Source organism: Leptonotus elevatus, chromosome 21 (assembly GCF_054856555.1).
Source record: "Leptonotus elevatus isolate MCC_2025b chromosome 21, RoL_Lele_1.0, whole genome shotgun sequence".
NCBI classification, from domain to species: Eukaryota; Metazoa; Chordata; class Actinopteri; order Syngnathiformes; family Syngnathidae; genus Leptonotus; species Leptonotus elevatus.
In genome coordinates this window covers 8,832,456-8,849,725 of record NC_141259.1, presented here as the reverse complement: position 1 = coordinate 8,849,725, position 17,270 = coordinate 8,832,456, and the positions used below count along the sequence as shown (strand labels likewise).

Genomic DNA, 17,270 nt, shown 5'->3' with positions numbered 1-17,270 from the left:
TCGAGGCTGGATTTGTTTGGAAGCTACCGCGATCACCGACCAGTTGAGTTGATCCAAACCCGAGTTCGATTTCTGTGCTCACTTGACTTGGGTCCTAGTTTAAAATCAGGACAATAACATTCCGATATTGTTCTTATTAATGCGTGCCATGAAATGAAATGAAAGGCAGACTCTTGTTCTTTCTGTCGGGAGTTGAAAATGAAAGGATGAGGAAGGGATAAGCAGCCATCCTCTACTACATTAAGGGATCATGCTGCTCCCTGAAAATGAGTATTGATCCTCTTAGGTGCAGGATCGTTTAGGAGATTAATGTGAGAAGTGGTTGAGCTCCATAGTGCTCCACCAGGACCAGGGGGGGGGGGGGGGGGGGGGATCAGCTCAGTGGGACAGCCGAGCCACGGGTGACAGAGGTGCAATTGTGCAATAGCGCAGAGAGGGTAGAGAGCAATTCGGTCCTGTACATCCTCAGTAAAGTACCGCCATCTGGGCTATCAGCTAAGAGCATCAGCTGGATGTACAGGTTTAAGAGGTAAGATGAGAAGGCCAGAGCACGTCAAATAGAAAACAGTTTAAAGCGAGAACACGAAACCGCATAGACAGACAGGATGGATGGAATGAAGAGCAAGGTAAAGGAGCAGAGGAAATGAGAATAGAAAAGAGGAACAGAAAGTGCAAAAAAAAGGAGGACGACGGAAAAGGTACACCCTGCGCTACTCCGAATAGAGAGGAGGAACAAGAAGCTATGGCAGTGATAAAGCGACACAGAACAGACAGAACGGCTTAATCTCTCCCCAGAGACGGCGGCTAAATGTGAGGTTCTCCTCTTCTGCTCTCCACAAACCGCCAACCCCCCCGCACAACACCGTGGCACTCTACTCGGCTGCAATCGAGGATGTTATGCCGCTAAAAGTCACAAACTTAACAATCGATGTTCAGTTTTAGCCTATTGGTGAACTGCCACACTGCACAAAAATGTGGTGTGACTTATCATAAAAAAAAAAAAAAATAGAAATACTAATCCAGCAAATAAACAGATCCCATTGCAGGCCTGAGAATTTTCTCATATATCTCCTGTGGGGGTTTAGCAGACCTCGGGGGGAAACTCTTAAAACAAATATTATCTCAAGTATTCAGCTGCATTTGAATGCATGCTGTCAGAATGCGAAAACCCAACAATACAATGTTTTTAGGACGAGATGTCAATCTGATCTTTTTTCTCCCTCACCAAGCCAACAAATTTTCAGCACACTTCCGCCTTCCTCCTGTATTTTTTTGGGGGGGGGTTGTTTCTCAAGACAGGAAGTTTCTGACACAAAGGTTGAAGACAGCCACACCCTAAACATAGTTTGTGAGAGTAAAGGTGAACTAAAATTGTGCATTTTGACACCAGGGATAACACTGAAGAAGTAAAATAGCCTGATCGTATAGTTGTGCAAAGGTGGGTGGCCGCAGAACTTCGAGTTCCTGACCCGCGGGTGAATGTAACGCTGCCTGTCTGCACTGTAGTCCAAGATATATACTTGTTTTGGCTAGGAGGATACGTGTGTGTGTTATGCTAACACACACGTACACACAATACACAACTGCAGTGACCCAGAAAGCCTTGCCCCAGTCATGTTTTATGGCTGTCAATTGTAGAAAGCCCATCTTACGTTTATATTGTATTCATTGGAGCGCCTGTTACATTTTAGTGTTTGTGTGCTCTGTGCACATCAAACTAAGCATAAAACTCCAAAGTATCAAGGTTTTGTTTCTGGATGAATCTCACGCTAGAAACCAGTGTACTGTTAAGTTATTGGTGTTCTGACTAGTTTGTAGTTTAGTCCTACTACAATATGATAACAATTTTAAATTGATTTTTGCAAGTATAAGAGAAGATAATTATATATTCAAACACAAACATGTTGAACTGTGTCATATACGTCCGCTAGCTCAATGCTAACATAATGGAAGTGCCATAACACAAGCTAACAAAAATTAGCATAGATGTTGCGCCAAGCAGCAGCAACACATATAAATAGAGGATTTCCTCTAACGAAAGTCCGCTAGCTTAATGCTAACATAATAGGAAGCGCCATAACACAAGCTAACAAAAATTAGCATAGATGTTGCGCCAAGCAGCAGCAACACATACAAACAGAGGATTTCCTCTAACGAAAGTCCGCTAGCTTAATGCTAACAATAGGAAGCGCCATAACACAAGCTAACAAAAACTAGCATAGATGTGGTGGTAAAACAACACCTTCTAACAACTGCTACTTTCACACACACGGAGCAATAATACATTAGAGGATAGAACAAAAACGTGGTGCAATAAATATTAAAGGTGCTTTTGTTTCATTTGTTTTTAACATATCATTCTGTTGGATCACAATTTAAATGCCTCATTTGCATTAGCGCATTCAGTTTCTTGTGCGACTTTTGAGGCATATTATTTTGCTAAAAAAGTTTTCTAATTGTTCACTCTTTTATTTATTTATTTATTTATTTATTTATTTATTTATTTATTGGAGGGTCACAGTAAAACGTTCAAATAAGTTAGGGAACAAATAGGCCTATCACTTTGACTGTGTATCTCATAATGCCGAAAATCATTTTGACTTAACTTTGCAAAGGTTTGAAAACATTTTTTATTGATTTTTTTTACATAAAAGAACATTTAAATTATATTTCCATCGTTGATAATTAGTACGCAAGGATTTGAAAGTGCACATGAACATTTCCTTGTTCTTGTTTCTAGGTGCAAGTTTTTAAGGCTGAAACTGAGAAACGTGTAGGTGGTTTATGTTTGCTTATGTCTCAGTTTGTGATAGGCCAATACTGTTTTCACTGGTTGAATGTGAATACCAAACACCTACTCTTTCCTCACATGTGCTCGCATGTACATCCGAACATTTTTGTGTCTACAGTCTATGCATGAATGTCATGAGTGGCGCAGTACTATAAATGAACAGTCAAAATGTTCGGCAATTACTACGGGTGTCCCTTTACTCAACCTTTGCATATTAAAGCCTGGTTGTCAAACAGATTGTCTTCGCCGCTCTGAGCAGCCTGCACTGTGAAACAGTTTTCATTAAGGGACGACTGCATGGACCTTAGGCTGGCGGCCTCATGTAATTTCATAGCCCAGCGTCCCTGTGACCACTTCAGGGTCCAATGGTGGCCACCCACACCTTTACAACAGCCAGAGAGAGGTGCTGAAAAGGTGACAGACTGCAAGTAAGTTTTAGGCGTGAAAAGGGAGTCCCAAAATGAAACCCCAGTCCAGGAAATGACTGCAGTAATAACGTTTAAGCTTTGGGAATGAAAAAATGTAGAAGGACGGGCCTCATTTGTGCAGGTGAGGGGACACGTTCATTATTTTTTAGAAGGGTTTCATCTGACATTCCAAAAACATGCTCTGCTAACCGAAGACCCCAATCCGAGTCACTGAGTCAAATGAGTGAACCGTCACTGGCAGCGACCACGCCCCAAAACTTTGACTCATTCACAAAAATAGATCTTCAGAATTGTGAGTAAGTGCGGTTATCCCCAAAAAAGTACTTGCGTTTGCACATTTCTCGTTTCGTGGGATAAACAAATGAAGTGTGCTTAAGCTTCAAGTATAATTTGTTTTTGGGGTTTTTGTTTTGGACTTACTTCCTATTTCTTACGTCACGCCTTTTGCCAAGTTGACCTAACTATAGCTGCTACCTCTTATATTTAAAGTAAACACCAATGACAGCGCCAGGGCAGCGAGTATCTGACAAGACACAAAAAAAAAAAAGAGTAGCTGGCGCTGTGTATGGCCAATCAGGAAATCCAGATACATAACCTCGTTACTTTTAGCAATATCCGAATCCATTAATACAGGAAAGTGTAACCTGATGTCACATACAATAAAATATTTGAAATATGTGAAATGACAGCAATCTCTAAACACGACAATACATGGAGGTGGCATGTAATTGGTTAGAATCACACTACAGCTGCACACACGCACAAACACGCACGCACACACATCCCTAACAGTGTTTGTGTCTTGCCTGTTTAAATGCTTCTATTTGAATTATTAAAGATTAAAGGAATGCATTGATCGTTCCTGTATCCATGTTATGGTCAGATTTCCAGGTGCCTGTTTGTTTCACACTCTAAAAAGAGTTGGGTCAAAAAATGCCCAACATTTTTTTAGTTATTTAACCCAAATTTTTTGTTTAAATTAAATTAATAACCCACAAACGAACCAAATTCTTAAGTTATTTTGTGGGTTATTAATTTGACCCAACTTTATGGGTTGGTTGGATAACCCAATGGAATTGCGTTAAAAATGAACAGACTCAACCGTTTTACTCATTTAACCCAAAATGTTGGCTCACATTAAATTAATAACCCACAAACTTAACGAACGGACCCGATCTTTTGAGGTATTTAACCCAGAAAGTTGGGTCAAATTAAATTAATAACCAACAAAACAACCCAATTTTTGGGGTTATTCATTTGGCCTAACTTTTTAGGTTAGTTGACTAACCCATTTGAATTGTGTCAAAAATGAACAGACCCAACTTTTTGAGGTATTTAACCCAAAATGTTGGCTCAAATTAAATTAATAACCCACAAAGCAACCCGATTCTTTGGTTATTTTGTGGGTTATTCATTTGACCCAACTTTCTGGGTTAGTTGACGAACCCAATTGAATTGCGTCAAAAATGAACGTCTCATTTAATTATTAACCCACAAATCAACCCAATTTTTGGGTTGGTTTGTGGGTTATTCACTGGACCTTGAGTTGTTTTGTGGGTTATTCATTTGACCCAACTTTTATGGTTAATTGCATTACACTAAAAGTTGGGTCGGTCCCCTTTTGACCCATTTGGGTTCATTTTGACCCAATTGTTTTTACACAGCACAATTTAAAATGAACCTTTTTTCTATTACCTCTGTCGATACTTGACCATTAAACAGAAGCATTTTGTTGACTGGAAAGTATATTATTCACAAAAAATATTTCAAGAGTTTCTGAAAAAGGATGAACAGGCAAATCCCAACTCATAAATTCCATCCCCAAAACCACTAACTACTCTCATAGGTATTGACGCCTGTCAGCTAAAAGGAGAGTCCAAAATGGCAATCAACTTAAGCCTCACATCGTGGACCGTGAGCAAGGATGCTCATGCTTATTCAATGTCTCCACTGAGGTGTGCAGACACTTCATTTAATATTTCCATAAGGTTGCATATGAGGGAACGTTAGGCATGCCGGTAATAGGGAAGTAATGCATTCCGTGCCAATGGCAAAAAAAAAAAGGTACGCTTGAAACATCCCTCACATGAGCAGCAGTTTTCAACTCGACAGTGGACACATACATAATTAAGCCAAGTAAAGAAATGCATTTTTCATCCCCAAACATCAAAACACTTCAATGTCTCTCATAATGAGCAAGGTACATCACTTTTATTCACTGAGGGAATACAAAACAAGAAGCGGGTCAATCAGAGTGCCTGGCCTAAAAAAAATTTATTGGCAGAGAAAAGGAAAGGAACAAATGGATCCACATGCACAACCTATTTTAAAGTTAAATCAAGCAGTCATGTAATGTAATGCATCCTGGGGGTGGGGGGGGGGGGCTTTTTACATTGAACTTTCTTAATAAGATTAGATTAGTATAATATTAGTGTCACCCCTAGTACTTTTTGCCCAATCTAGTTCTATTCATGCAAATCAAATAACTTATGTATTCAGGTGCTTTCTCATGGATGTAATAAACCTTTATTAACTATACAGGAGAGCCGCGAGTAGTTTCGCCTCATGGTGGCCAGTCAAGCGTAGCGACAAGAAGCAATGATGTTAATATTAACACACACATAAAAAAAAAAAACATTTGTAACGTGGCGCATCTGCAACAATATTTGCAATTAAGATGTGATTCTTACATTTTGACTTACATTTTGGTCAAATTGTACATTTCACCATGCTATAATAGCTTTAGTGCAGAAGCGTGGATCTGCTAATGTGGAGTCAACATTTTTGACGCAAATATGTATTTGCAAATATATTCAAATGTATTTGAAAGTACGTATGTTTGAACGTATTTAACTACGTTCGAACATACTTGTAGGCTACTTCTAGGCTAAATGCTAACGCCAAGGGGTGTTGACTTGACGATGCGCATACCCCGTGACATTATGGAATGCCAGACGTCATGCACTTCAGACATGATAATAGAGTGTATAAATTCAGAATCAAACATAATTTATGAACGTATTGGTATTATGTAGGCCAAATGCTAATAAATAGCATTTTTTAAATACAACGAGTGAAAAAAATGCAAATTTAGCATTTAGCCTACACGTATGTTGGAGCGTATTTGTAAATACGTTGCAACGTACGTGTTTGCCAGTGAAAAATATTTACTCCACATTGGCACTTCCAAGATTCCGTACTTTATATGTCTTTGTGGCAGAAAAGAATGTTCAGTTGTGCCGAGGATAGCGCTGGCCATCTTTGCGAACATTACATCGACCGTCCAATACGATTCCGAGCGGCTCCCTGCAAACCTTCATAGATGGGAATTAACCTGACACAGCTTAAAACGCCTTTCCAGAACGTTGGTCGATAATGTCATTATCCTAAAGCAATTCTTAATTCTATTTGGACCTCGGCTAAAGATCCCTTTATTGATCACAAAGTCGGATGACACGACTACTTTTTCTATGGTTAAGACCTCAAACGCGCTTCTATGGCCCATGCGGCTCAATATACAACCAAGCGCTACTGATGGTTTTGGATATAATTTGAAATGCTTTAACATCTCTTCCACAATGATACTCTGAGGATTTAATCAAGAGTTACAGTTAGCGGGCTCGGCAAATGCTGGCAAGCGATAGCTGCGTCGTTCATCAAGGCCTACAGAAAAAGCTATTTCATATCCTATTTAGAGAGATGAGAAATATTGATATGAGTCACAGCGCATTATCAGCATGAAACAGAGGCAACCGAGCCTCTCTTTCTCTTCTCAATCCTTCACTCTACTGCCGCCTCTTTGTGACAGTGAATGTATAAAAAGAAGAAGAAAAAGACCCTTAAGTTGTGCATGTTTTTCTCTTTCTGACCGTCTGTCATCAACAGGCACAAACAAAGTGACGCAGTCAGAGAGCACCTGTCACAGACGATCCTCTGTAGGCCGTGACGGTGGTTAACAGAAGGAGACGTGTGTAGCCCCAGGTGAGTCAAACTGTAAAACTAACAACACCACGCTTCACTGACCAAGCAACGCAGTGTGAAACACTAGCAAAAAAAAGGGTGTGTGTTATAATGTGTGCAGCCCTTCACGTGTATCTAAATGTCTTTTTATGGCTTCATTAGATGTCAAGAAAAACTCATCATTAGTGTCATTTATTGTCCTTACTTGAATTATTATACAAATCAAATATTGCACGCGGAAATTGTACCAATAATTGTATATAATTATTACTGAAATATGTCAAATATTTGAAAAATAGTTCATAAATGTGCAGATGAAAAAAAAAACTAAAATATAAATAAATATTTAAAAAAATTGTTTTTCAATGAACCAAAAACAACACGGTGTGATTGTCAAGGAAGAAGTGGTTTGCCCATGCCGCCTCGGCTATAACACAAAGAGAGGAAACGGGCTAGAAATAAAAAGAGAGAGTGCGGTTATTTTCGAAGCCGTTGCTTTCATTTATTGACTGTACACATGCATTCCGCGACAAAGGCACACCATGCGTCACTATCTCATCACCAGGTACATATAAAATGAAATATTTAATAAAGTGCTGTTGGAAATCATAATAGAATGTATATACTGCGCAATACCATATTATTGGTAAACACGGCATCTTGATTACTATTGTCTTTGTTTAATATGAGTTAAGCAGCAAATTCCGCCCGCTTTTAATCAATCCGAGGGGCCAATCACAGTTCAACAACGTCACAAAACAGGTGAGCCGTGATTGGTCGTTACCTGAGCCCCGAGCAACTGTGATGTCATTTTCAGTCGACAGCAAGTGGCAAAATCACCAATCATGGCTCATCTGTTTTTTTGTAACTCATATTATTTGAGTGATGCTTATGTGAGCATTAATGTGGTAAAAATGGAAAACTATATTAGTTTATGTTATTACCAATGACAGTAAAAGTGCTGCAATGATTCTCAAGTCCTCAACGAGTTTACCTCAGAAAAATAGGAGCATTTTCTCATATTCACCCTTTCTAAAATCATTATCTCTAAACAAATGAACGTCACTATGGATTATTACTGTTATTATTATTATTTATTTACTCGCTCTTCACAACTGCTGCATTACACTGAGTAAAACACTCACTGCTAGTTTACTCAGTCAGCATCTGAGCTCTGGCAGCATTTACAGCAGACTCACAGAACAAGCGGGCTGTACCATTTCTTCTCATGTGAGGTGTTTTATGAAAAACATGTCTACCAAGCACCGTTCTTGACTAGCGAAAATAATAATAATAATAATTAAAAAATATATATATATATATTTTAAACTTTACATTTGCTGTCTGAAATGAATATGAGCCGATTTAAAACGAGGAATAAGTGATTGGAATAGTCTCCCCGCATACTTACCACCCCCATGTGATCTTATTGAAGGTTTGGCCCAAAATGGCTGCAACGAAACAGAAATGAGAATCGACGGTTTTGCCAAGTATTTTCGAAAATGACCTCGTCTATAAAGTGAAGGTGCAGCCCTCCAGTTCTCTGGAGATCCAGGTGAGACATCATTCGAGCTAATTCAACAGTTACATTGAGCCTGCTGCTTTGAGTCACGGAAACGAAGCCAAACTGGGCTTAGTTTACACTGTTGTCAGTCACCATAGCTTACATGTAGCTCGAATATCTGCATAAGGTCCTCTACTGTTTGCCGTCAAAGTTAAGAAACAACAACATGCAATACTATACAAATGACGTGAATATGCACATGCAGCAACTTTCATGTTGGTGAACCGTGTCGTAAGATATGTTAGTTTGTGTACAGTTAAGGGAAGCAGGCCAGTGCTAACCCTACGGCGATGCTACGCAGACAAACGTCATCAAATTAGGATTCCAGCTTCAAGCATTGTCACAGACCACCTCCAAAGTGATGTGCAGACATTGATCTCAATTTAAAGGATGCTGTGAATCTTGTGCAGAGACCTCGTCCTTGTCTCCATTGCTACTTCCTTGATTAAGCATCCCAGTTGCTGGTTGCATATTTGAAACTTTTAGGGAAACATTCCTAGGCAATGACATTTGTTTAAATTAGTATTTTCAGTTAAAGGTACACGAATGAAAAACCCCTTGAACTTTCCCCCCCCGTTGGCAGGTACATGCAATGTACCAGGTAGGCTACAGTACCAGGCAGAACCAGGTACGGTAGCCCAGTAGGACAGGTAGCTAAGACATAAAAATTATAAGAGTGAGGTAAGGCCTCTGCACTTGTTGACTTTTTGCCGAGATGTTCACGAGGAGAATTTTATAATGCAACGACTCACTAGTGTACCAGTACTGCAGTCAACTACTTGGATCAGAACAAAACACACACCTTTAAAAATGTGCAGCTAATCCATGTGATCGGAATGTGTAGCAGCCGATCTCACAGGTAAATGATTACATTGGAATCGGCACTAATCGGAACATCCCTAATACAAACACAACCCACAATAGAAATAGAAATACTTAATAGTGCTGTAATGTTTGGTGGGAGCAGGAGTTGGTGAATTTATTGTCTGATGTAGTCTGGCATCTGAGATTATATGTACTTGGAATTTTATACCCTTAATCAAGGTCGTCTTCATATTGTACTTTTTTAAAAGATTTTTTATTGGCACAGTATGGTGAAGTAAGTGTTTGAGTCTTTTCCTGTATCAGCCCACTTAAAATGCTGATGGTGTTGACACATCTCGTGTTACAAAAATTCTGAACACATTTGCTTTGTGGTAAATTATGTTAGGTATAAGTTTTTTCGCTTTTTTTTTACAGGGAGGCTTTAAGGAAACGTGACCTCCGTGAGTCGGGATGCATTGATGGATTGTGAGGCCCGAGATTTCGGAACACTGGTATGTGACTTTGTGAATCTTTCCGCCAAACTTCAAGAATAACACACGTGACTGGTCAATTGTGAATTAAGCGATATGTTTCATAATCGGACCTTGACACAGGTAGAAAGTGGAGCAAATAATGCAAATCCACAAAAAATATTTAGTTCATGAAAACAAAAACAAACTGTTGTTACGAAAAAGATCTGCAACCAGACATTGCTTCTTTGCAAAGAGTCAACGGTTAGTTGTGCTTTCTCTTGACACTTCACAACCTGAAGCTTACATTGCATTGCAGGTTGTAGCAGTGTGACTGCCATAAAGCTTCTCTAAATGGTGCTGAACTGCAGTCAGGGACAGAAAAAACGTCTTGCCAGGCGGGCAATTTTGAAATGCTGTTCCAATGTCAATCGGCAAGCGAGTGATACAGTATGCTTACAAAAACTATCAAATGATGATGGCCTCACGTCTGTCCAAATTATACCTGAAACAAAATAGTGTATAGTGGTCGGGTTGGTTTAAAAAAAAATTTTTTTTTTTTAAAGGTCTGGAAATGACCCATGGGCTGGACTTTGGATGTGCCTGCTCTACCTCGTTTGGATGATTATTTTAACTTCTTTGCAAATGTTCAGCATTAATCCTGCTCACCTAATGCGTATTTTAGCAAGCTAATGCATTTATTCACCCGACAATTAAGTCGCAGAATCAACTGACGTTAAGTGAAAATTTCTCTGCCTCTCAATTTGGCGAACGTGCATGTCATTTTAATGAAGAGTGCTCTGATGGAGAATTCATTATGTTGGTAGGATAGGAAGAGCGAGAGAAATGCGGAAATGTGGTGTAGTACTGTTATATGACATTACTTCTTTTATTGAATATCCTATAATAACAGCAAGTTATTTTGAGTGATTAACTGTCATTTGTCCAATTTGGCTGTAAGATCAGGATTCTGACCGCCAGATTTGGCTTCAAATTAGAGTCCGAGTGTAATCTCTAAATACGTTCTATTTTAATTATGTTTTTATTATTATGCTAGAGCATACAAAGGTCTTTTATTCAGCCTCTGGCATGAAGAGGTCGCTTAAAGCAATGGTAGTTATTACAAAAAAACGGCCAGCAGGTAACAGCAGAGTATACGAGATCAGCCAGGGCCATGTTACAACAAGCTCTTTTTCCCAGCATTTTCAACAGGTTTGTGAATAATGATGGAACTTAGCTATATTCTAATGCTAATTGCTGCAAAAACGGAAATAGATACAAATATACTTTTTCTGATGAAATGCTGCAAAATATTTTACTCTTAACAAGATTTGTCTGCACTACAACAAGTCAATTATTTTATATTACTTTAAAATAAATTGGGGAGGAGGAAAGGCTTTGCTTTTTTGAACATTAGTTTGTTCAATGAAGAGGAGGCAGCTCTGAGCTTGCCTCGTCAACATTACTTTGGATGAGGTCGTCCAATGCAGTGTTTCCCAACCAGGAGCATGTTAGCACATTGCAGGGGGTATAATATGTAAACTCGGGTAACTGATGAAAATAAAATAAAACTGCTATACTATGACTCAGATTTCCTGTTCAATGTTTTGTTTAATGCCTGTTTAAAAGGGACTATAGTAAAGATGCTCCTATTTTTGATGGTAAATGTTATAAGAATGATATAAAACAGAATGTTTATTCTTGATTTTTGATTCATTGACATACCAAGAACTAAAAGCTAAGCAAAAGTGACTAATTGGACCATTGATTGTAATTAAGTAAAAAAACGAAACAAAACAGTGCTTTATGTATGCCAGCTTTTAAAGATGGATGGAAAGCTTAGATTGTTTAGGTATTTGCAGTTATTAACGGTTAATGCATTGATTGACTTTTTCCTGTCTTGAGTTTGAAATCTCCGACTGCATTTGAATGCAGCTGCAGTTTGGCTCGCCGAACGCTGTCATTTGTTTACGCTCCCGTGAGTGGCTCGTTGCTAACGCTGCAGACTTGTGTCTATCATACAGTGACAGACTAATTAACTTTCTTAGCGTCCTTAATGAGCAATTAAATATAATTTCGAGGTGGCGCCGTGTTGATGTTGGAAGTTGACTGTCCCGTGAGGACGAGTCAAGCCGTGCGCCATGCTGGGACGAAGATACATCATCAACATGCGCTACCGCGGTAAGACTGTTGAGTCAAAATCTTATATTGAAAACAGTATACCATTTATATCGCCCAGCCCTAGTTCCATATTTGAATAGCAATAGAACACAATATTCTGTGGGCCTTGCAAAATCAGTCAAAATCCAATAAAACAGCCGGGAGCGAAGGGGGTTGCTTCAGTGAAAATGGCTGGGAATGAATGAGTTAACATTGCAATACTTGAACATGGTCAATTAATTGATAACACCAACGTTTGGAGTGACCAGTGATTTTTTCAAATGTATTTACCAAATTGTGGCTGTTTTCTGTCCCTGTATGCTAATTTATATATTTTGTGAAATAATTAACTTAACCAGAAATGTCCAATGCCCAACAGCTAAAATTGGAGATAGTGAGTAGACTGAGATTTTTCGTGTGAAGAATTCAAGTCATTCAGATTCATCTGCATCCAAAAGTACTGACTTGGCTGCTTGTCAAATTGTCATGTTTCTGAGTGCTATGTCATGTTGTTGACTTGCTTGGCCCATAGTTGATGTAACAGACAGAACATTTGTCCCATCACCTTCTAAGTTTGCCTTTTGGGAGTGTCTGCATTTTGCGTTGGCTCTTTCCCAGATGAATATGCAAAACAAATTATTTTTTTGAAACAAGCCATCTGCTGTATCAGTTTCCTAATCGATTGGTGCCTGGAAGCTTTCTGCCCCATCAGCCGCGGTTGGCAACTGTGAGCTTGCAGTATGTCAGCGTGGATGTTTCTCACAATCAGAAAGAAAAAAAAATAAAAATATTTAGTTTCCAATTCCTGCAAGGATTAAGCCTATTTATTTTGTGAGAGCGCTTGTAGTGTATAGTTGAAAAGCATCCGGGATGTTAATGATCGGCTGTGATAAATTGAAAATGTGTTGCGGGGAGGAGGAGTGAAGGAGAAATTCCCCTCTAAGCCGAGCCAACATACTGAAACTGGAAATAGCTCTCACTGTGGTGTATATTCCAGAGGGGGGTTTTGGTTTTCCTTTCCAGGTACAAAATATTATTTTCACCACTGCCAGGAAGCCAGGTTTTGTCACATTATAACGAGCTGTAAAGGTCAGCGAATCCCACATGCTGCAACTCCTGCAGGAAGTTTTCATTTCGCACCCCTTCAGACCTGCAATTTTTTTCTGAGCTGTTGCCATTTCAATGTCTAGCTGTCATCGCGTGTCGCCCCCAAAAGGGTAGCGTGCATTTACCCTTCACTTGCCCCTACTAATTTTTTTTTCCTGTTGAGCTCTGGCGGTGGGGTCTCATGTCAATCTACTGCAGTTGAGCTTTTCAAAGTGTATATCGTTTTCTGATCCTAAAAATGCAAGTCGTGCCTTGTTTGAGTCTTATTTATAAATAAATTGAAGCATAAGTAAACTGGTGCACAAGGACATCCCACCTGTTGCTGAATATAACACTTATGTCATTAACTCATTTGCTCCCCAAAGCGTATAAAAACGTTCTATTTTAAATATTGCCATTGGTCCCAAAAACACATTTTTAGTTTTTGCTAGAGCTTTGATTCAGCCTCTGACACGAAGAGGTAGCTTAAAGCAATGGTAGTTATTACAAAAAAACGGCCAGCAGGTGGCAGCAGAGTATAAGAGATCTACCAGGGCAATGTTGCAACAAGCTCTTTTCCCCCAGTGTTTTCAACAGGTTTTTGAATAATTATGAAAATTAGCTATATTCTAATGCTAATTGCTGCAAAACGGAAACAGATACAATTTTTTTTTGTCCAGATGAAAGAAGAGACTAATCTTTTGTTTGGTAAATAATGTTTTTATAGTAATAGAACACAATATTAATCTGTGGGCCTTCCAAAATCAGTCAAAATCCAGTAAAACAGCAAGGAGCGAAGGGGGTTGCGTCAGTAAAAATGGCTGGGAGTTTTAATATGACTTAATATTAGCATCAAAAGTTCACATTCGCTATTCTTATTGACAATAGCTACCGAATCAACTCAAATGGGTTACTCAATGTAATTTTGCCGAAAGACACATCATAATCCAACAAATACAAAATCCAATTTGATTACAATGTAAAAAGAGTGCACTTGTATATCACTTTATATTGATCATATGTTTAAAAACCTATATTCACTTATCTCATTCAATCGTATCGGAGAAGCACACACCGACCGGTGCATTGACGCAAGTTATTAACTTCCTTTTACCTCGAGTATCCGTGCGGTACGTACATACCTTGGCCAACGTTGCTACGAGCCTCACCCTAGCTAGCACTATGCTAGTTTGCCTTTATGGTTTGTCAGCATAGTTTGAACATTAAGACTGTTAAGACTGTTAAAAATTTGATTAATTGCAAATGTGTTGTTCTAAAAAGTTTAATACAACTGAACTGTATTTAGGCATTGATTCTGCCTACTATTATAAAAAACGTGCTACTCTTACCACACTTTGATAATGACAGGAATCAAGAATGTTTATGATACTGATGGAGTTAAGAAAAACTTAAAATACGTAAAAAAAACTCACTACAGAATCTTCCATTCATTGAAGACACTAAGTAAGCCCACATTCACTATCGTAAAAAATCAAATCCAGGTCTAACCGAGATCTGCAGAGCATTTTGCTCAGAGTAGAGCCACAAACCACAAGGAATCCTGTCTTTTTCCAGATTAGATTTGAGCCATGTGCTCCAAGTTTTGGTCCGGTACTTTATTTAGGAAATTATATGTTACTGCAACAAATATTACAAAACACTGTACTCCCACAAATGTGAGCCATTGATTGCAAATGAGATTTCTCAATGTGCACAATTAAACAAATTCATATTTTTTCCAAAAATGAGTACACTCCAATGAAAGTGTATCAAAGAAAAACAAATCGCCAGAATTCAATTAGTGTCTAACCATCATTAACAATATGGAAGCTATTTTCTTCCTTGAGAAAAGGATACAACGCTGACTTTTCAGAGGAAGCGTGCTCTTTCATGTTGAGCGCTGTATGTTAGGTTAACCAAGGACTGTTTGAATATGAGTACGAATGGTTCTGGAGCTCCGTGCCTTGTGGGTTGATTGATGGTTGGCTACACAGTATAGAAAATGAATGACCAAATATGTATTCCATGGGGCTGGTTCACATACTTACAAATGCTTGGCAACTGTCTTCCTTAAAGGCCTTGTAACTCTGTACGGCGTGCATTTCTTGTATGTAATGTAAGTTGGTTAAGCAAATCATAATTTGTAAAGTATGCGTACAATTAGGTTCTAACTTTATAGCTCATTTCCGAGCGGCTTACTGCTCACTTGGAAAATTGGTTAGCTGACACGTTTTGAAGAGTTTTCGCAGGCCCAGTGCAGCTCTCAGCTCTTTGGAGGAGTCGGTCACAGTCGGACTGTGACAGCCTCGTTTATCACGCTCACTGTGGCAAATTGCTCACACTTCTAAGGGTGCGTCGCCATACAGTGGCTGTAAGGGAAGAGAAACATCGTCGTATTTTTCATCCCTCCGAATACGAGTAAGGGCTTGGCATGTAAACATGGCACCTTGCGTAAACAAAATCCATGCCGTACAGATGGTTGCGATGTTGACTTTGGCTTACGAGCAGTTCCACCGCGGTTTCTCGTGTGGCGAGATGAGGAGGGTGGAAGGAGGCAAAGGAAACTTAGATGCTTGTCTAACGTTTCCGCTCAATCATAATTATGATCATATTGCTGTAACGCGCACACTCTTGCTTTTCTTCCAGGCGCCACTCATCACAATGCTTTGAAGAAACTATCAGTAGAAAATTATTCAACAAAAAGCTGATGTTGCTCAAAAATCTTGTTGCTTGTTGACAAAATCCTGTCTTGTAACTTGCAATGCAGTTGTGTGCTTAGTGTTGTATGCTTTCATTTTGTTCTTTTGTCATTATTGTTGCAGCCCAAAAAAAAAAAAAACTAAATGAAAAAAATTTGTCCTCACAACTGAAGAGCAATTGGCTTGGAGTCACTCCAGGACACAAGATGGGCCAACTCCCAGACCCCTCAAGCTGTAGCAACCTAGCTTGGTGCTAACTGCTAATCTGTAGCCGACCTCGTGCGCTCCTCTCTCGTCGCAGGGAAGAGTTGGTGGTGCTTGACAGTTTTTCCGCTTTAAACTAGTTGTTTATATTGGCGACAGTGCAGTTCTCAAGGATAGTTCTTACGTGGACGCGTCTGCTGTGTCGCGGCCGGAAGTCGCCAATTACATAAAATTGTTGTGTGAAGAAGTTTGGACGCCCTTTCTCTCATCTATTTGCCCAAAAACTGTTGAAGTTGGCCGTTATAAAACATATTTTTTCTTTTACACAAGTCTGTTTATACGTGTCCTGTCGGGTAAGTGCTGCCCAAATATGTCATGAGCGGGATGGTTGAAGAACAAGGAAAGCACATCTCGAGTCTGAATAATGAATGAAGACCATATGGTGGGTGGAAAAATGAGTTTGTGGCTCAGTAATAGTCGGGTGAATATTGCTTCTCAGCTATGTCTTATTAGACTGGTGTTTTAAGGAAAACGATATGATGAACTTTACAGTAATTATATTGGTGGCGCTTTTTTAAGCCTAGCTTATGTCCCATTCAACAAGTAAATTACAGCCCAATTTTTCAATTTTATGAAGACGAGACAAACCATTATTTGTCTTTTACACACACATACACAAAACGTTGTTGTTGGCGTTAATGGTCTCGAACCGGTGTCCCCACGTTAGCAGGCGATGACCTTAATCACATTGGCTCTAGAAACCAGTTTAAAATGTAACTCATTTTGGACCCCGTACATTTGTATTCTGTCAGAGACAGTCTTATAAAATATGAAACCCAAGCCACACCCTGTCGTTCCTCTGAGGGTCCTCCCACTTCAAGAGGTGCGGTACATTCATGAATGGCAGCAGAGAGGCGTTCCCTCGCATCCCTCGTTCCAAAATATACTGCCCCCCTGCTAATTTATTTCGTTACTCCACCCTTTGTCTCCTCAGCCTCTCATCTTCCTACATATCCGTCTTTGCAAACACATTTTGCGCGTCTCCCGTTCTCCTTCCCACAGCTATGATTTAGGCGTCACGCTTGCTCCCACTCCCTCCGAGCC

At 39.4% G+C, this 17,270-nt stretch overlaps 1 protein-coding gene across 2 annotated transcripts in view; it reads left to right on the top strand.

The window, feature by feature from the left end:
- The window catches only part of znf438 (zinc finger protein 438), a 45,668-nt gene that overhangs the window by 6,919 nt on the left and 21,479 nt on the right, over positions 1-17,270 (top strand). For both annotated transcript variants that reach the window (XM_086065620.1, XM_086065619.1), the window contains exons 2-4: positions 7,105-7,200; positions 8,615-8,734; positions 9,983-10,059. The gene's annotated coding sequence lies outside the window, so the exon portion shown is untranslated. The remainder of the gene's footprint in view (positions 1-7,104; positions 7,201-8,614; positions 8,735-9,982; positions 10,060-17,270) is intronic.